Source organism: Anomaloglossus baeobatrachus, chromosome 4 (assembly GCF_048569485.1).
Source record: "Anomaloglossus baeobatrachus isolate aAnoBae1 chromosome 4, aAnoBae1.hap1, whole genome shotgun sequence".
In the NCBI taxonomy this organism is placed as follows: domain Eukaryota; kingdom Metazoa; phylum Chordata; class Amphibia; order Anura; family Aromobatidae; genus Anomaloglossus; species Anomaloglossus baeobatrachus.
Genome location: NC_134356.1, coordinates 457,934,844 through 457,956,149, shown reverse-complemented (window position 1 = coordinate 457,956,149; position 21,306 = coordinate 457,934,844). Strand labels below are relative to the sequence as shown.

The window sequence follows — 21,306 nt, the reverse complement described above, 5'->3', positions numbered from 1 at the left end:
AAAGACGACCAAAAGAAGCATCATGACATAAGACTCTGGCATTTCCTGAAGCAGCTTTCGCCTGAAAACTCGTTTGGTTAGCAGACATCTAAAAGACATAGTGTGCGCATATTCTTAAAGTGCCAATACTCTTTAGATAGTAGTTAACATGTCCATACATGTTAGTCTAAAGTTGGCCGAACCCGCCGATATTGCCAGGCTCGGACGGCAGTATAATTTGTATAGGTGCCTCTGGCTAATGATTGTCGGGGGAGATAAGGACCCGGGATGTCCAATTTCGGACTGTAAATCCTTCTATTCTCTAAGGGATCAGCCACTGCCAGCAATGGCTAACTCATAGAGCACACAGCAGCAATCGGCAGAGTGAGCACCTCTGTGTATGGGAGAGTCTGCTAAGATAGCAGTTGGCCGAAAAGGCATGATCAGCCGCTGCCATTGGCTTTCTCTTACTGCACACAGGAGCGCTCGGCACAGTGAGCGCTCCTGTGTATGGGAGAGTCGGGTGAGATAGCAGTTGGCCGCATGATCAGACGACTGTCTTTAACATACAGGAGCTTTAGGCAAACACTTGTTCATCTGACATATAGGACCTCATTCAAACACCTGTATTTTCAGTGCAGCACACTGATCCTATAAATGATCTAGTCTCGTCTTAAAAATTAACAATTATAACATTTACATTTATACATAACCAAAACCACCATCAGTACAAAAATTACCAGCACCACCGTCAGTTCTCATTTACACCACCAGTACCTCCGTCAGTACTAGATGAATACACGTTAAAGCAGCTACCAAAAGTATACAAGTGATATGAAAATGGGCATCAAAGTAGACACCAAAGAATGTTATCAAAAGGGTAAAAAGTCACATTGGATCAATGATCTCACACTGGAAACACACAGAAAGTGATTTCTCCCATCAAATTTAGTTCACTACAGGCTGGCCCCAACGGGCTCGTGCATAACAGCTGGCATTAATGTGGACAGACTGCCAGTTTTCACGGATTGAATAAATAAATGGTGTTTGTAAAAGGTTAAATGACTTTGAGCCATTCATCTCACGATGTGAACACACAGAAGAGGATGCCGTGCATCAAAATCTGTTCACTCTAGGCTGGTGGAAAGGGATTTTCTTCAACTGGAAACAAACGTTAATATTTTGGGAATAACTAGAAAACTCTTTAAAAACACCACTTGTTCGAATCAGTAAAAAGTGTTTGCTTGCCCATTTTGTTGTCTGCTTTTATGTCAGGAACCCATTTGGATCAATCTGGAGTGAATTGAATTTGATGCCAGGCAACCCTCTGTATGTATTGGTCAGGTGATATCAGTGAACTTAAGTCATTTAACCCTTTAAAAACAGTAGTTACTTATTTCAATCAGTAAAATGTGTCTGCCTGCCCACATACATGCCAGATTTCATGCCAACAACCCATTTGGCCCGATGTAGAGTGACGTGAAGGAGACGGGAGGCATAATTAGCTGGGTGTTGGTATTGTCACATCAGGGGCCCAAAGCCGTGTAACCATTTAAAAACATGAATTACTTATTTACATCTGTGAAAATTGCCTTTCTACCTACTTCGATGCCAGCTGTAATGCCTATAATCTTTTTGAGCCGGCTGGGAGTGAAGTGATTTTGATGTGGGGCGTCCCTTTTTGTGTGTTTCCAAGTGGGAGTTGAGTACCCCTAAGTCATTTAACCCTTTTGATAACACCTTAACTTGTCCACTTTTATGTCTACTATAATGACACTAGTATGTTTTTGTAGCAGCTTTCGACTGTGTTCACCTCAGGGCATCTCACTTCATTGTAGTTTATTTTTGTAATATTTTTTGCTCATTATTTAAGTAGTAAAAACAGAAAAGACTATGCAAAGAAAATGCTACATACTTCAACATGGACCAACATGACTAGACTATGGAATGTAACCTCTAAAAATGAGCTTCTGGCCCGTACGGAGATCGAAGCCGCGACCTTGGCGTTATTAGCACCACGCTCTAACCAACTGAGCTAACCGGCCATGTGTTCTGTGTTTACCCTTACAGAAGGTAGTGGAAGTATGTGTGATCACAATCGTGCCTCTGTGGTTGCTTAGGAGTAGATGAAGTTCTGTATGAGATGGGATCTAATGGATGATACGACTCTTGTGGCCAGACTACTTTTTTCTGTTTTCTTAATAAGCTGTTTTTATGGGATGGATTTGTCCCACATGGGGTGATTTTTGGTGGTTTATGCACCTGTACTGAGTGACAATCAAACAGTAACAGCTTCTCAATACTAATATCCAGGTCAATGAAGACTATTGAATGTAACCTCTAAAAATGAGCTTCAGCCAGAAAGCACACAAAATATGTTAAAGGAGCTAGTAGTGTTCCTGGAAGAGATCTATGGAAAGACTGCAAGTACGGGTCATCTGTGGGCTAAATTTTTCTCCAGACTGTAGCTGGAGGGAGAGGATATTGCACAATGTGCCACAGCGCTACTGGAGGTGATGACAGAAATACAGAAGAAGGAAAGTGATCATGCAGTCGAGTTGGAGTCGGTGGATAAAATACTTCCTGAGCAGTTCATCCTGGGGCTTTATAATACCTCGCTACGAAGGGCGTTGTCAGAGAAAGCCTGGGTGGACCCGACCTTCTCGTTCCGGAAAATCCTGGCGGAGGCGGTAACTCGAAGTAAAGAGGAAATCTACACCTCCGGGGTGGTACGTTATCACGCTGCAAGTTTTAGTAGAAGTTCAGGATCAAAGACAGACTTCTCTCAGGCAGTACAAAATCTGCAGAATTCCTTGACCAGCATGCAAGAGAAATTGACACAGATGGAGCATGACATGAAGAACCGTCCCGCTCCTGAAGTTCCTTACCTGCTTCCACAGTCTTATAAGGCCTACCAGCTACCCCAAGCCGTGGACATGAGCAGCAGTCTCACCTCTGAAGTGCCATACCGGCTTCCACAGTACCCCTATCAGACTTGTCCGCCCCCTCCCGCCGTGGGGCCATATCAACCAGTCCCCCTGAGGTCCTACCAACACCCCATCCTATAGAAGCTGCACCATGTAACCAGAACAGGCCAAAGAGAGGTGAAGATGTCATCTGCCGACAATGTGGGGGACGGGGTCATTGGGCCAGATTTGCTGGAAGGGACCCACAGCCAGACTAGAGCTGCCGTTAAACAACCAACCCCCACAGTAGAGCGGCGTCCTGTGGGAGAAGTCCAAAGGGAAATCGCCCAGTATGAGAATGAGCATCTTGTGGCAGGAAATCCCATCCTGAGTGCTGAATTCGAAGGTGCCCCCATAGATTGCTTGCTAGACACAGGTTCACAAGTGACAACTAAGCCAGAAGCCTTCTTCAATCAATACTTCCAGGCCCTGGCCCGACCTGAGTGAGAGACTCTGATCCGTGTGATGCTGCTAACCACCTGCCCATCACAGTAAAAGGGATTGTATGATGAAAGTACGCATCTGCGGCCAAGAAATAGGGACGAAAGGAATATTATTGGTCTTGGAACCCATTTGAGAAGATCTGCCCGTGGTCCTGGGCATGAACGTTTTACGAGAACTTGTCCAAATATTGCTCACGAAAAGAGGCCCTGGGTATTGGAAGCATACAACCTCACACAAGGCCACCCAAGTCGCCTTCCGATAACTGATTCGGGTCTGCGGAACCCAGAAGAGTGTGCCCGTACATCGTGCAGTTGGAGTTGTTTGCAGCCCTGCCAAAGAGCCCTGAGTGTTGCCTCCTGGAAAGGAAAGTCTGGTTTATCTGCCGGTCGGTACCCACCGAAACCTTGAAGGGATGGAGGTGCTAGTTGAGCCGATAGATACCGGGAAAGCCGATCAGGAGGTGATGATAGCCTGGACCCTAGCCGTAACAACAGAAAAAAGAAAGGACAGCTCCTCCAGTATGATAAGCAAAATTCTTTTCCTTTATTCCATTTGCAACGTTTCAACCTTCCGGTCTTTTTCAAGCATACAAAATAGCAATACAGGCTCCATATAAATAGGTAGATGGTCAAAGCTGTTACCAATCACAATAAAGACCTCCCCCACAAGAGACAGCCTTCAAATGCAAACAGTGGTATACTGACACTCATAGAAAAAACCTAGTGTCTGGATGTAAGATAAAAAACCCCCATAAAAAACATCATAAAAAGGTTACAGCCCTAATGAAATACAGATATAAACCTATAATCACATATACATTATTTATATATAGCTTTTAGATCTTTCCATCAATTTGATCTATCACATGTCCGTTACCGCCGATTTAGCGCACCAATGTGCATGTGCGTCAGTGTCTTAATTTGATCGGTGAAAATCTTGCAGATCCTCACATTACGTGTTTATCCTCCATAGGTCCTATAGGATAGGAACGTGCCTTCCAAGTAATGGCCTGTCCCGGCTCCTCTTGTCTGCGCAGCTGCCGCAAATCCAGCGGCGATATAAACAAAACAGTTCACTGACTGGAAAAAACTGTGGTGGCGTCGACTCTATAACATAGCCATAAAAGGCTGAATGTATAACTCACGGACCCGATCCACCTTCAGTAAGGGAAACGGATGTGCCGCCATAATAGGCAAAGTCCATATAATGAGGATATACATACACGCAGAGGAACATAATATCAGGATATCACCACTTATTAATAGGACATATAAATGTAATGAAGCCACTAACCATACATAAACAACTCAGGGGCTGTAACCTATAGCAACCACATAAACACATGCATGTTCAGATGTAATGAAGGGAATAGAAGGCAACACCAGTGTTAACCAGTCTTGTCCTGACCCCATGGTGATAATAAGTCTATGTAGGAAAGTTCAAGGGATAATAAATCACACATCCCCATATTTAAATGCAAGTCCGTATTGAATGTCCACAGATGCACGTGAGTAAGAATCCATAGTCTATTGCAACAAAGGCTACTCACAGCACCTATAAGTTGTTGATATGTTGCTAATAACAGGAGGTGCACGCCCGGTCCAAGGGATCCACTTGGAACTTGCAGCAACAACAGAAAAAAGAAAGGACAGCTCCTCCAGTATGATAAGCAAAATTCTTTTCCTTTATTCCATTTGCAACGTTTCAACCTTCCGGTCTTTTTCAAGTATACAAAATAGCAATACAGGCTCCATATAAATAGGTAGATGGTCAAATCAGCTGGAACTGCATGGAAGGTCTTTGAACTGAACCTAAACCAACCCGAAGATCTGTCCGAAAGTGCAGTCACTTCTTGATTGAAGGAGCATCACCAACAGCTGTAGACGATCTGACGGCTGGCAGGGCAACAACTGCAAAAGAAGGTGCACAGTGATAGCCACCCGGTGCAGGAAGTCCCGCTTCAGTCTTGGGATCGAGTGCTGGTGCGAGAGAACCACCCTAAGGGCAAACTAAGTGAAAGATGGGAAGGGCAGCCTTACACAGTGCTGGAACGAGTGTATGCCGATGGTCCCATCTATAAAGTCCAGATTGAAGGCGGGATAGCGGAACCCCGTATCCTCTTCAGAAATATGCTGCATCCATGTCACTTTAAAAAACCCCCAGATCTGTCAAGCGTTAAGGGGTGGGCCCCCACTCCTCTGACTGAACCTCCCGTCTGGATAGACGATGATGACTGGTGGTCTGTCCCAAACACAAATGAGCCTCCCCATCTGAGAACACAAGCACAGCGGCATCGTTGCCACATCGGCTACAGGAGGAACCGTTGAACCCTTGAGGACTGTGTGGTGAATACTACCCTGGAAGAGAACCACGAGACAAACGAGAGTCAGGATATCTGGAGATCCCAGAGGTCTACTGCAGAGGTTCCACCAGTCCGATATGCAGAGCAGTTTGTATTGTCAGTATTGCCGTTGTTGTGGTCTTCCTCTGCAGGTGTTACCTATGCATTGAACACTCCGGTGTTGTACTGAAGGACCGGCGAAGATGATGATGAGAGAGCTGGGTATCCTTCATTATAGTTTCCCAAAGGCAAAGGAACTGAAAAGAATCCAACGTCCTTGACTGTTTCTTCCCTTATATAGTCATGGCTGAGAACGACCATTGTTAAGAAGGGAGGCATGTAGGGAGTGCAGCCCCTACTAAGGATGTTGCTTTACTGGCTTTCTGTGTTGTTTTGCACTACAGCTTTAAGAGTCTGGCTCATAAGCAGGGCATAATGATTTGACCCAGACTTCCCCCCTGCTGCCTGAGCTGACTTGGTCTAATAGGAGTCTGGTATTGAAAGGAAATGACTGAGCATTGATTCCAGAACGTGGTGAGAAATACAGAGATAGGAGAGTTGGATCCCGACCTGCTAGATCTTCTTGCCATATTAGCCCAGCTGTCCAGCGTGGTTGGGAAAAGGGTCATGCATTGCCCTTCTACAGTGAAGACAGCACCTCCCTAGTGACGAACCCCAGAGCGGACCGGTCCTGCGGACGGAGCTGTGTGTGATTACCTGGGTACAGCGGTGAGGAAACCAGTATAGGCCTCTATAGTGAGAGTGCGGTATCCACACAGTCCCTTTAAAGGAGATCAGCCATGTGGTGGATAGAGTAGGATTGGTTAACGTTAAATATGTGCATATCTTTGTATTGCTAATTGAACTTTTATTGCTTATTGTACTAGTTGTGGCTACCTGACCTGTCCACCTCAGCTAAACTATAGAAGACTGTACTTGGAGTTTTCTCATTTATCAATTGTTCCTTGTTTCCCTATTCCGCAGCCGCTCGGCAGCTCACGTTTGTTACTCTGATCAATAAACACCCTTTTTGGTTTACCCGTTAAGTCTGTCTGATCCCATGACTTGCTCTGCAGATCGAAGGGCCCTTGGTCCCTCGCTTCAGTACTCCATGCTTTGTCCCCCATCCTCATAAAGACAGTGCCTAGTGTGGTCTGACCCATTAATTGACGTCCCTATTGTACGTATAACCTCCGACGCGTTTTGTCCACCATTTATGGTGGGACTCCTCAGGGGCGATATTAAGGTGTAATGAAGCCCCTAGTTTATGGGTGCTTAAATTCATACAGGGAATAAGGGGGTTGATCTTTTTGTCAAAACCACACCCAAAAAAACTGAGAGTACTGTGCACCAAACCATGGTGGTCTCCTCTGCAAAACCACATTGTTTGCTGCACAGCATCATAAATCCTGACCGAAACACCTTGGGAGGTTATACAATAGGGACGTCAATTAGTGGAAGAGACCACACTAGGCACTGTCCTTGTGAGGATGGGAGACAGAGTCCCTAAGGTGCCAAAACAGAAGAAAAACTCCAAAGTGATTCCATTGTAAAAATTGCACCTGTCAAATAATTTATCTGTCGCTGCAGTGACTATTTTGTAGCGTAGCGTCCATGCTGCGCTCTTTTTCTGGAAAATTACAAACATACTAGTTTAGTGCCCATATATTGTACCCCCACACATTGTAGCGCTCCCATACATTGTGCCCAGCTTCTGCTTCTGGAGACACGCACCCCTTAAAATGTTAAAAGCGATATCCCAACTACAATACAGCCACACTCGAGGTCGCTTACTATGGTTTGGGCTCAGAAGGGGGCTCAGAAGGTGTGGGGCAATTTGATTTGGGAGCGCAGATGTTAAAGGGGTTGTCCGGTCTATAATTATAAACCTGCAGTCACTCTATGTGTTAATACAAGTGTAATGTGTGGGCGCGTCCCACTAGTAGGCTTGGCTGTCTGATGGGTGCGGCCTTGCTCAATACATTTGTATAGAGTCAGGCCGCACCCACTGGTCAGGAACATGCATGGTGCACAATTGTGGTTACGTGACTGCTGTCCCCGGCATAGAAATCTGCGAATCCTCGCAGCGCACAGTGTGTTTGCTGGGAGGATTTGTAAGTCTGCAGTCACAAAGTGACACAGAGTGACTCCAGACATAATTTTAAATCGGACAACCCCTCTAATGGACTTTATGTGTGGGGTGGGATCCATATCAGTTTGTTCTACCATTAACGTGGAAACACCCTATATTTCCATTGACAGATCATGGACCTGAATAAGGGAAGGTTTTATGAGGGAAAGTTAGAGGTTTTATTGGTAACATTTTAAGGTGCAAAACTTTTCTGATTGCTTTCAGTATAATGGTGGGATCACTTGTATTCTGCACTGAGCACTTATGTCACGGTTTCCATGTAAATCCCCCAAAAATGTGATTCAGACTAAACTCCCTATGGAGCCACACACTCTAATAAGTCAGATGGAGACACTTTGGACTCCGTTTGGCATCTGTTTTGCTGGCATCCATTTTTTAGGTGGGCACAAAACTGTGGTCATCCATATTTGTACGCTAAAAAGATGCCTAGATGATGGGACTCCATTGGGAACAGAGACCAGACCAAGTCCAAATTGTCTCCATCTTCAAAAATTACAACACCTTTATTCAAATTACACTTGCACAATATAAAAACAATTAAAACATGAACATATTGCCAAGACGGCAGGTGAGAAGGCTCAAAATAGTATCATAGCATTGTACTCATTAACGCATGCGCAATGCACCTAAAAGGAGAGCGGGGAGGTGCACGGTGGTACCTCTGGCAACATCATTAATTGCTATTTTCCTTGCATATATGCTTTCTTTATATTCAGGTTTACTAGCCCCCTTTGTGCTATACATGACCTGCTGTGTTTTATGCTACTTGCTCTGTCATTATTCACACATGTGAATGGTTATATATGCTATATACTCCACTGTACAGGCTCGTATGCATGTTATCTAGGTGGTCGCAGGTTTCTTTATCCTTGTAGTATATATATAAATTATTCTGTGACAAGAGACTGTAGTCTTTACCTTCTAACTAATTATTGTGCGTGCCGGGTGTTGGCAATATGTTCATGTTTTAATTGTTTTTATATTGTGCAAGTGTAATTTGAATAAAGGTGTTGTAATTTTTTCAATATAGGTTGTGCGGTCATGTGCAATGTCTTTTCCTCTCTCCTAATTCTTTGCATTCATGTTCCATTGCAATTCCAGCACCCTTCTTTTTATATAAATGCGGATGTAGTGCACTCCTCTTCTTCTTCTTAGACCCGCAACACACATCCGTTTAATTTGTACGTGTGCGGTACATATTTGCACGTACCGGAGACACGTACACACGGAGACCCATGTTATTCAATGGTAGATGGCACACACACGTAAAATCACACGGAACATGTGTCCGTGTGGTAAGTACGTGTGTGCGCTTTTCTACCCGGACGACATGTCCGTTTTTGGCCGGCAGCACGCAGGCACGGACCCGCTTTAGTCTATGGGTCCGTGCCTGCACGGACCGCAAACGGAGTATCTCCGTGTTCAGCACGTTTCATGCGTGTGCGTTTTTACACTTGCGATCTTATTTTTATTTTTTTTAAAAGTAAATTCAGTATACTTACCTTTTTTCTGCTGTTCTCAGTCATACTTACATTGGCGCTCGGTTTTTTTCTTCCCCAGCTCATACCGCTCCCCGATCACCAGCGCGGCAAGGAACAGCTGTGCAGAGAATGCGCGGCAACAATTACTTTGAATATGCCGGCCGCTCATTAATCAATCTCGTATTCCCTGCTTTCCCCACCCACAGACGCCTGTGATTGGTTGCAGTCAGACACGGCCCCCACGCTGAGTGACAGGTGTCTCACTGCACCCAATCACAGCAGCCGGTGGGTGTGTCTATACTGTGCAGAAAAATAAATAAATAAATAAATAAATAAATAAATAAATAATTTTAAAAAAACGGCGTGCGGTCCCCCCCAATTTTAATTCCAGCCAGATAAAGCCAAGCTCTTCCCGATTTGCCCTGGTGCGTTGGCAAATCGGAGTAATAAGGAGTTTTTGGCAGCCCATAGCTGCCAATAAGTCCTAGATTAATCATGTCAGGCATCTCCCCGAGATACCTTCCATAATTAATCTGTAAATTACAGTAAATAAACACACACACCCGAACAATCCTTTATTAGAAAAAAAAACCACTAACAAATTGCCTTGTTCACCAATTTTATAAGCCCGAAAAAGCCCTCCATGTCCGGCGTAATCCAGGATGGTCCAGCGTCGTTTCCAGCTGTGCTGCATGAAGGTGACAGCTAAAAAAGGGAATAGCGCGATCAGCTGTATTCAGCGTTGGCCGCTAGTAACCTCAGTGACAGCTCAGCTGATCGCGCTATTCCCTTTATTAGCTGCGTGGAGCTGACAGGAGCGGCGGTGTCTTCTGCAGCTCCGGTCACCTTCATGCAGCACAGCTGGAAGCGACGCTGGACCATCCTGGATTATGCCGGACATGGAGGGCTTTTTCGGGGTTATAAAATTGGTGAACAAGGCAATTTGTTAGTGTTTTTTTTTCTAATAAAGGATTGTTCGTGTGTGTGTGTTTATTTACTGTAATTTACAGATTAATCATGGTAGGTATCTCGGGGAGACGCCTAACATGATTAATCTAGGACTTATTGGCAGCTATGGGCTGCCAAAAACTCCTTATTACCCCGCTTTGCCAACGCACCAGGGCAAATCGGGAAGAGCCGGGTACAGTCCCAGAACTGTCGCATATAATGTATGCGGCAATTCTGGGCGGCTGCTGACTGATATTGTTAGGCTGGGGGGCTCCCCATAACGTGGGGCTTCCCATCCTGAGAATACCAGCCTTCAGCCGCATGGCTTTATTTGGCTGGTATTAAAATTGGGGGGGACTGCACGCCGTTTTTTTTTAATTATATATTTATTTATTTTACTGCACAGTACAGACATGCCCACCAGCTGCTGTGATTGGGTGCAGTGAGACACCTGTCACTCAGCGTGGGGGGCGTGTCTGACTGCAACCAATCACAGGCCAGGCATCTGTGGGTGGGGAACGCAGGGAATACGAGATTGATTAATGAGCGGCCGGCATATTCAAAGTAATTGTTGCCGCATATTCTCTGCACAGCTGTTCCTCGCCGCGCTGGTGATCACGGAGCGGTAAGTATGAGAGAGGGCTGCTCACTTCAGTCACTCGGGGGATTAGCGGTCACTGGTGAATCCTTCACAGGTGACCGCTAATCAGTACGCGGCACACAGACAGAGCCGCTGCATGACAATGAAGTCGGGTGAAGTTCACCCGAGTTCATTCTCATCGCGCAACTCTGTCTGCTGTCAGACATTCCACGTACACATACACGGGCATTTTACACATACACACTTGCATACGCCATCACACGGATGCCATACGTACCGGAGAAACGCCCCGAAAAAAGGACCGTGTCACACGGACGTTTTTTTTGCGGAAGTGTCTTTTAGGCCTTAGCCAAATTGTCTCCATCTGCCTCATTAGAGAGAGTGGTCCAAACGAGGGTTTGTCTGAATGGCAGTTTTTGGGATTTACAAGGAAACTCTGATGTAAGTGGTCAGCGGAAAGAGTGGGATAAATATTAGCTGAGCTTTATTCCAATTTTTGAGAGGTAGAATGAAGAAATAGACAGCAGTATAGTTCTAGTTCATTTTAATTTTGTGCAGTTCACAGTGCAGTATTCCTAATAGAATGGATTTATTCTGTAGGTTGGTGCCAGATACCAGATTTATATAGTTATTCTTTATGTTCTGCTTCTATCACACAGTAAAATTGCTTTTTCATATTGAATAGTTTTGCCATCACCATGTTCTGACAGCTTTAAGTTTTTATTTTTGAGCAAAGTGGGCTACAAAAGGGCTTATTTTTTGCGTGAAGAGTTGTAGATATTTTGGTACCATTTTGGGTAACAACAACATTTTTTGATCGCTTTTTATTCAATTTTTTTAGATGAAGAATGAACAAAAAACAGCAATTCATACATAGTTTTTTGTATAATTTTTTTTGCAGTTCATTATGTGGTAAAAGGGATCAGACCGATTTATTCTTTGGGTCAGTACGATGCAGCGATACCATATTTATATCACTTTTTATGTTTGCTAATGTTACACACTAAAATTTTATATATTTCAAAAATGTATTTGTTTTTACATCAGCATATTCTGAGAGACATAACTTTTTTTAAAAAAAAAATTCAGCCATATTATTAAATGAGCCATATTAGGGCTTGTTTTTTGTGGGATGGTTTGGTGTTTTCTTTTACAACTTATTTTTACATCTGAAATTTTATTGCTTTTTAGTCACTTTTTTCTGTCAGTATGATGAAAAAAATAAATTTTTGGCATTTTTTTTTTTTTTTTACAGGATTCGCTATTCTGAATAAGTAACGTGACATTTTGAGAGATATTGAGCCATTCTGGAAGTCGCAATATTAACTATGTACGTTTCTCTGTTTATTTTTATTTGAACACAAAAGCTGCGTTTTGGGGGCGAAAAGGGTTTTTGTAATTTGGGTGCACTTTTGTGTTTTTTTCACATTTTAATTAACTTTTTTTTACTTTTTCACTTATTCCCATTGTGGGACATGAATATTTTTTACTTTGATCACTTGTGTACAGCAGCACGAGACCTGTGTCAGTGACTCGCTTATAGCTGGCTCTTACAAGCCACTGTACTCTGGGATCATCAGATGACTCTAGGGTACCATGGCAACGATTGGCACCAGCGATTATAATCACAGGGGGAGAGATCCTGTTATAGAGGGTCTTTTAACCCCCGTTTAACCTCTTAAATACCGCTGTTGTGATTGACAATGGTATTTAAGGTGTTAATCGTCTCCAATCGGTTCCAAAACCGGTCAGGGCCGATACTCATGGGTCTCAGTTGTCATGTACAACTGTCACCCATGGGATTTTCACGTGTGGAGCGGCGCAATTTACTTATTCTTCAGTGCCATTAAAAAGCGACTCTAAGTAAAAAGGCCCCTGGATGACTGCCATTAAAAGGTGAACAACGTTATGGGTGTTAAGTACTGGGGGGGGGGGGTAGATCCAGACGAATGGCCATAGGGTTAACGATGTCCGCCACATGATATGGACCAAGGAACATGGAGCCCAGAGCCCCAGAAGCACACTGCCAGTTATGTTGCTTGTGAACACCCATACATAGTCATTCACACACAGATCCGGATCTGAACATTTGGGTCATGAGTTTGTTGGAAACAAGTAACCTCCTAGAAGGAATGATGACTGAGGAATCACCACTAGGCTGCACAACCGTACACTCAGGAATCCCGACCACCCCCCTCCGGTCACCTCTCCAAGGGGTCACTAAGGGCCTAGGATTAAGCTTAAGAGTGGAAAGGTTAACATGGTGTCTCCGAATGAGCCTTAGAGACTTCGTCAGGAAAAACAAGTGTTACAGACGAAATATACACACCCAGGTCGCCTTTCTCCACACGGCCTGGGGGAGCGTGGTTTTTCAGATGGAATAACATGTTGGGGTATATGCAGAAAACCAACTTCATAACCTTACTCTCAGGAGTTTCCGGGGGGAAACTGTGACCTAAATTATCTTGAGGAGTGGGAAAGGTATCCCCTCATTGTCTCGGAAAATCCTTAGCCGGAAAAGAGGGTAAAATGGAGGAAATGTACACACCCAGGTCGCCTCAAAGTGACCTGGGGGACACGACTTTTAGATGAAGTTACCAATGGAAAGACTACAGGGAACTGAGTCATGGTTCGTCTTTCCCTCAGGAGTCTATCTAACCTAATAGCGAGGGACATGGCGGCCTCCAGTGACTTTGGAGCAGCATACTGAACTAGAGAATCCCTTAGCCTATCAGACAGACCCTGAACGAACTGACTCCTGAGAGCCAGATCATTCCATTTGGTGTCTGTGGTCCATCACAGAAACTCAGAACAGTACTCCTGAGCTGGCTGTGCCCCCTGCTGGAGACTATGGAGATTAGATTCTGCAAGAGAGACGCCATCAAGATCACAATAGACCAGGGTTAAAGCCGCAAAAAACTTGTGCACCGACTATATCGCTAGAGAATTGGTTGGCAGAGAGAAGGCCTAGGATTGGGGATCTTCCCGCAACAGGGAGACTACTATCCCCACTTGCTGTTTTTCCCTCCCTGAGGAATGAATGTGAAGCATGAAATATATATTTACAGGCCTCTTGGAATACCATGAATTTATTATGCCCCCCAGAAAACCTGTGCGGGAGGGCGATCTGAGGTTCAGACTGTGTGTGGGCCGAGTCCAGCAGACTCGCAATATGCTGCAGTTTTGCACCACCTGAGATTGCAGATCCGTCACCTCTTGTGACAGAGTGTGTATCAGGTGTGCAAACGTTGCAGCCTGAGCCATAAGGGCCCAGCAGAAAGGCTTGGCCGGTTATTATGTCCCGCATGGACTTGGGGAAGGTCCGGTGTAAGCCGAGACACACAACAAACAAGGCGTTCACCATAACAAACAAGTGGTACACGGGGAACACTTTAACAATGGTGGGTCCTGGTGCTAGGGAGGGGGGGGTGATGGATCACCTCCTGCACATACCAGCGGCTAAACCCTACTCTCCTAGCCAGTCCCTATACAGTTTCTGCCCCTGTCACAGAGCAGGATACCTGAAACCCTGAGAGACCCTGTCACAACCCTGGCTAGTGAGCTGGCAGGTAAGGATCGCTAGTCCCACTGCTGCACTAATGCAACAAGAATGGAAGGTACGACAGGGGAAACAAGAGGATGAAGTCCAACTTCGCAGCTACAGACAGACACCAGGACTGTAGCCTTCACTGTTTCCAAATAACAAGTGCTCCAGCAGCTGCTTCCACCTCAAGGCCTAACTTCAGAATGAATCAGAATAACCAGTGCCCTCTACTGGGAGATGTAACCATATATAAGGGAAGGGAGTGGTCGCCAACTGGAAGCCCCTGAGGCCAGGAGTCAAACCTGACATTAACCCTTTCTAAACCAAAGGAAAGAAGCACACATTTAATCTCCAGAGTCTCACATGGCAAAGTGAGACTTAGGCTGCTTTCACACATCCGTTTTTTGCTGAGTGGCACAATACGTCGCTCTGCAGAAAAAACGCAACCGTTTTTTTTGCCGCCGGTTGCGTTTTTTCCCACATAGACTTACATTAGCGACGTATTGTGCCACATGGCCTTGCGTTGCGTCCATTTTTTGCCAGATGTGGCATATTTAGCCCATGCAGCGGCCGGATGGAACGTTGCCTGGCACGTTTATTTGTGCGGCGAAAAAAACGCATCGTGCCGGATCCGGCGCGATGCGGCACGATTTACAATGCAGGCCTATGGACGCCGGATGCGGCGTCCTGCGGCAAAAACCACATCCGGCCGTTGGATGCGGTTTTTTTGCACTGCGCATGCTCAGTATCAAGCCACATCCGTCAAAAAACGGATGGGCCGCATGGAAAAACTTATGCAACAGATCCGTTTTTTTCGCCGCATCGGTTGCATAGGTTTTTGAGCCGGATTGAGCCGCACTGCAAAAACCGGATGTGTGAAAGCAACCTTAGGGCCCAAATCTGTCATCACAAGACTCCTTACAACAGAAGACGTTCGTGACAAAATCTTTTGTGAAAATGCATTATACAATTTGTTGTGCAATTTGTCCTTAGTATGCCGATACCTTATATGTGGTGGTAAGCAGCTGTTTGGGCGCACTACAGGGTTCAGAAAGGAAGGAGCATCATTTGACTTTTAGAACGCAAAATTGGCTGGAATTGTTATTGGCCACAATGTCGCATTTAGAGAGCCCCTGATGTGCTGAAAAAGTGGAGCTCCTTCACAACTGACCCTATTATGGAAACTAGACCCCTCAAGGAATTTATCGAGAAGTTTAGTGAGAAGCTTGAACCTCCAGGTGCTTCACAGAATTTTATAACATTGAGCAGCGAAAATAAGACAATACATTTTTAACACATAAATGTGCTTTAACCCTAAAACTTTCATTTTCACAAGGGTAACAGGAGAAATGCACCATACAATATCTCGTGCAATTTTTCCAGAGTACGGCAATACCCCATATGTGGTTGAAAACTACTGTTTTGGCGCACCCCTCAATGAATTCATCCACTGGTGCAGTGAGCATATTAACACAAAGGAGGACAGTTTGCAATTACAGATGGACTTGAGTAAATTGGAGAATTGGGCTGAAAAATGGCAAATGAGGTTTAACACAGATAAGTGTAAGGTTATGCACATGGGAAGGAGAAACAGATGCTACGATTACTTACTAAATGGGAAACTGCTGGGGAAATCAGACATGGAAAAAGACTTAGGCATCTTAGTGAATAAGAATCTAAATTGGAGTGCCCAGTGTCAGGCAGCAGCCACCAAAGCAAATAGGGTGATGGGATGCATTAGAAGAGGTCTGGGGGCACGAGATGAAAACATCATTCTCCCTCTGTACAAATCACTAGTCAGACCACACTTGGAGTATTGTGTGCAATTTTGGGCGCCGGTGCTGAAGAAAGACATTACTGAACTTGAAAGGGTTCAGAGGCGGGCTACTAAAATAATAAATGGAATGGGTGCATTACAATACACGGAAAGGTTATCAAAATTAGGTCTATTTACTCTAGAAAAGAGAAGACTTAGGGGAGACCTAATAAATATGTACAAATATATCAGAGGGCCATATAGAGATCTCTCCCATGATCTGTTTGTACCAAGGACTATGACAAGAACAAGGGGGCATTCTTTTCGATTGGAGGAAAGAAAATTCCTACATCAGCATAGAACAGGGTTCTTCACGGTAAGAGCAGTGAGGCTCTGGAACTCTCTTCCTGAGGAAGTGGTGATGGCCAACTCACTGAATGAATTTAAGAGAGGAATGGATGCATTTCTTGTTAGCAAAAGTATAGAAGGTTATAAATAGCATAATCTTACAGGTAGATAGAAGAGCGACCAAGATTATTAGAGGAATGGGTGGGCTGCAATACCAAGACAGGTTATTAAACTTGGGGTTAGTTAGTTAGGAAAAACAAAGGCTTAGGGGGATCTAATCACAATGTATAAATATATGAGGGGACAGTACAGAGACCTTTCCAAAGATCTCTTTACACCTAGGCCTGCGACTGGAACACGGGGGCATCCGCTACGTCTTGAGGAAAGAATGTTTAATCATAATCACAGATGAGGACTCTTTACTGTACGAGCAGTGAGACTATGGAGCTCTCTGCCGTATGATGTTGTATTGAGGGATTCACAAGTAAAATTTAAGCAGAGCCTGATCGCATTAATTGAAAAATATAATATTACCAGTTATGTATATTGGATTTTATGACAGGGTGTTGATCCAGGGAACTAGTCTGATTGCCGTATGTGGAGTCAGGAAGGAATTTTTTCCCCATTGGAGCTTATTTGACACATTGGGGTTTTTTTGCCTTCCTCTGGATCAACATGTTAGGCTACAGGTTGAACTAGATGGACTTAGAGTCTCCCTTCAACCTTAAAAACTATGAAACTATGAAACACTACAGGTGTGTCACAAAATGTTATACTATTAGGCGGTAAACAAAAAATAATTACATTTTTGCCGCTAAAATATTATTTAAACCCTAGATTTTTAATTTTCACAAGGGGAATAAGAAAAAAATCAATAATAATGTTGCACAATTTCTCCTGAATGTGGCAATACCCCACATGTGACTGAACAATTCTGTTTGGCTGCACCACAGGGCTTGGGAGGGAAGCAGCTCTATTTTATTTTTGGAGCACAGATTTTCCTAGAATCATTTGCAGACTACATTTGTAGAGCACCTAAGCACCAGGACAGCAGAAACCTCGTTGAGTGACCAAATTTTGAAAATTACACCCCTCTGGGAGTTTATGTATGGGTGTAGTGACGATTTAGTCTCTAGAAAACCCCCATGGAGTCAAATGCAATGAATGTTGCAAAAGTAAAATATGCAAATAAGCCATTGTCGTGCCAAGTACACTGTAGTGCATGTACATTGTGCCCAGCTCGTTCTTCTGGAAACCTGCATCACGGAAATTAAGCAAGCTCTCTTGATTACAACAATGCCAAACATGTGTATGCTAACTATGGTTAAGGCACATTGTGAGGCTCCAAAGGGAGGGGGATGCGTTTGGATTTTGGAGGGCAGATTTTGCTAGATTTTTTTTATTGAGGAGGGTAGCCAAAGCATTTTTCCAAAGCCTTTGTGCTATTAGTAATATGGAAGCCCCCTATATTTATGTTAGAGGTAACCTGTTACGCCAAATATGCACCCAGAACCATGAGCAGTTCTGGGTGCATATTTCTAATCCCTGCCTAACAGTCCCAGGCTATACTAGCATACATAAACAGAGCTTTACTAAAAGTATTTCTAAAGGTCCTTTATGATATGCAAATGTCATGGGCAGCTGCGCTTGCTAACACTCGGGTCCGGCGCTGCTGCTCGGTGGCTCGAGCAGTGGCCGGATCTGGGGACTTGAGCGGCGCTCTTCGCCCGTGAGTGAAAAGGGGGTGGTTTGGTTTGGGGATTTAGTCCGTGACGCCACCCACGGGTTGTGGTGAAGATGGGCACCACCGCTGCTGGTGACGGGGATCCCGGGAGCGATGGTAGGGAGCAGCTGGGATGTTGTTTTCCCCCTCCGTGGGTAGGGGTTGGTGGTCCCGGGGTCCGGTGGTGTGACGGGAAGGCAGGGTTGGTGAGGTGCAGGGTTGCAGGGACAGCGCGGCGCGGTGCCGGATGGCACGGGTGTACTCACTCAGCAAGAGATGCACAAAGTCTCCGGTAAACCAAACGGCTGGATGGACGGGTCCCGCAGCCGGCAGCAGTTTCTTTCCCCGGACAGGTGATGGCGGCTGTCTTTCCCTGCACCTTTGTGTAATGTCTTGACTACGATGGGTTCCCAACGGTAGTCCGCTCCCTGGTGTATGGATGCCGGAGGAGCCCGTTTTGCCCGCAGGCGCTGGCCCTTGGGTCTCTAGCCTGTGGCGGTGGCTGTATACCCTCACAGTGCGGACGGTTGCCTTCTAAGGGGTCTTTGGTTGTTAGGAAACCCCTGGGGTTCCGGTCACACTCGGATTTGACTTTTGTCGGCGGCTCCAAGCCTGGTCGGGGTCCGATGGCCCTGGCTGTATGTGCTAGCTTCACTTCGCTCCCCGGTCGGTACTGGCGGGCCACCGCCCGACCCCGGTCCTACAGTTCCGCGTTAATCCACCACTCCTGCAGACGGCCACCACCGTCTGCCAACCTTGCTGTCAGTGCCTGGGCCACAAACCCAGACACTTGCAGTACGTGACTTCTCTGTGTCACCTCCTGAACTAATCTGTCTGCTTTTCCCGCCTCCAGGCCTGTGAACTCCTCGGTGGGTGGGGCCAACCGCCTGGCTCCGCCCCACCTGGTGTGGACATCAGACCCTGGAGGGAGGCAACAAGGGTTTTGTGTCTGACTAATGTAACTGTCCGGGGGTGGGGGTGTGTGTTATCTGTGACGACCTGGCTAGTCCAGGGCACCACACAAATAAGTACAGGGACTTAGCATGTTAGTGTGGCACCCCTGAGGCTTAGGTCGCCACATGGTACTGCACCCCACTAATGGTGTGGTGTGCCGCGCCACGTCAGTAGCAGCTGGGCTGCTCTGATCCGGACCTGCAGTGTGGCTCGAGGGATTCTCCGGACCCGGGGGTCACGCGGACACTCCGAATGAAACGGGACGTATTTGTACGGGGTTTGCCGTAGTCAGTCTGTGATGCCACCTGCGGTGTGTGGTGAAGTATGGGACCACCGCTGCTGCTGTGGGACACCCGGGGCGATGGGATGGCAGCTGGTTGTTAACCCCTCCGTAGCTCCGGGACCCAGTGACTTGGTGCAGGGGACGGTGATGGCAGGGGCCAGCGTGCCTGGTCAGACCAGGGAGTCTCAGCTTACTCACGGTTAAAGAAATCAGACAAGTCCAGTGATTAACCAAGGTGCTGGTGGCTGGCCACCGCGGCCGGGTGTACTCTGGTCCCCCACTCGGGCTGGTGGTCTGTGTCACATTCCTCTGCACTGTGTTGTGATGTGATGGACTTCCCGGCGCGGGAGTCCGCTCCACGAACTATTGTTGGGAGCTGTGCCCGCTGACGCTGACCCGTGGGATCTACCGGGCCCTGGCGGATGCCCTATCCCTCTCTGTGGGCGGTTGATTGATTTTGGGACTTTGTTTGGGACAGGAACTATAATCCTGCCCTCAATTGGTTAATTAGCTAGGCCGTTGGTTCCGGTCCTGGCTTCAGGGTTCAAGTACCCCCTCTGTGCAAGGTTTCCGGGTTGGTTCTCCAGCGTCGGTACCGGCGGGCTCCAACCCTGCCCCGGTCCACCACGGATCTCCGGCTGCCATCTTCCCGTCTCCTGTTAGACATGGACCACCGTCTGCCACCTAGCCAATGCACCAGGGCTCCAACCCAGGCGCCTGTCAACTTGAGCCTCAGACCTTGACACTGAACCTGGACTCCACTTGAGCTACAGACTGTTTTGCTCTAACTGTTTTCCCGCCCCGGGCTCTCCAGACCCCTAGGTGGGCGTTCTCCATCCGCTTGGTCCTGCCCACTGCTGTGTCTGTCTTTCCTTGGAGGAGGTGACTAGGGTTTCAGGTCGGCTGTGCGTAACCCTGAGGGACGGTGTTGTGCGGGGGCCTATGTGTGTGACTACCTGGTTTTGCCAGGGCATCATATGTGGTGCTGATCATGGATCCAAAAGGAGATCGGTACCGGTTTCATCATACACAACCACATACACACATGGGTTGCCCCTTCCCCACTGGGGACTGGGCTAGGGTCGGGTATAAAAGGGGTTTCCAACAGTGTGACATTTACAGGATGCCATCACAACAGGGGCCCCAATCCACTAGTTTAGAAACTGGGTAGGGGAGGAGAGGACACCAGGGAGAGTTAGGAGTCATACACACAGTTTAAGAGAGTTCTGCAGCAGGAGTGACAGCGAGCAGACATTTTTCCCAGTTTCTCCTGTGGGACATAGGTGTTTAACGGTTGCTGAGGAGTCAGTTCTCCGGGCCAGCGCTGTTCAGGGTGCAGCACCCTAGAGTGGTGTAATTCCACGTTGCATCACCATATTCTGCCAGACGGAGAGATTCCATGCTTCTTCAACCACCCAAATTTCCAGAGCCAGGTGGCATATAGAGCTCCCAGGGTATAGATCACGGTCAGACTCAAGGGGATCCCCGCTACTGGCATAGGGAACAGTACTCTACCTAGTACGGAAGGGACTCTTAAGGCCCTGTCACACACAGAGATAAATCTGTGGCAGATCTGTGGCAGATCTGTGGCAGATCTGTGGCAGATCTGTGGCAGATCTGTGGCAGATCTGTGGCAGATCTGTGGTTGCAGTGAAATTGTGGACAATCAGTGCCAGGTTTGTGGCTGTGTACAAATGGAACAATATGTCCATGATTTCACTGCAACCACAGATCTGCCAAAGATTTATCTCTGTGTGTGATGGGGCCTTTAAGTGCTTCAAGCCAC

At 46.3% G+C, this 21,306-nt stretch overlaps 1 non-coding gene across 1 annotated transcript; it reads right to left on the bottom strand.

Annotated features, from left to right (window-relative positions):
* Positions 1-1,950: 1,950 nt before the first annotated feature.
* TRNAI-AAU (transfer RNA isoleucine (anticodon AAU)) lies at positions 1,951-2,024 on the bottom strand. Its single transcript has one exon. It is a non-coding gene; the product is annotated as a tRNA-Ile (tRNA).
* Between the last annotated feature and the right edge of the window lie 19,282 nt (positions 2,025-21,306).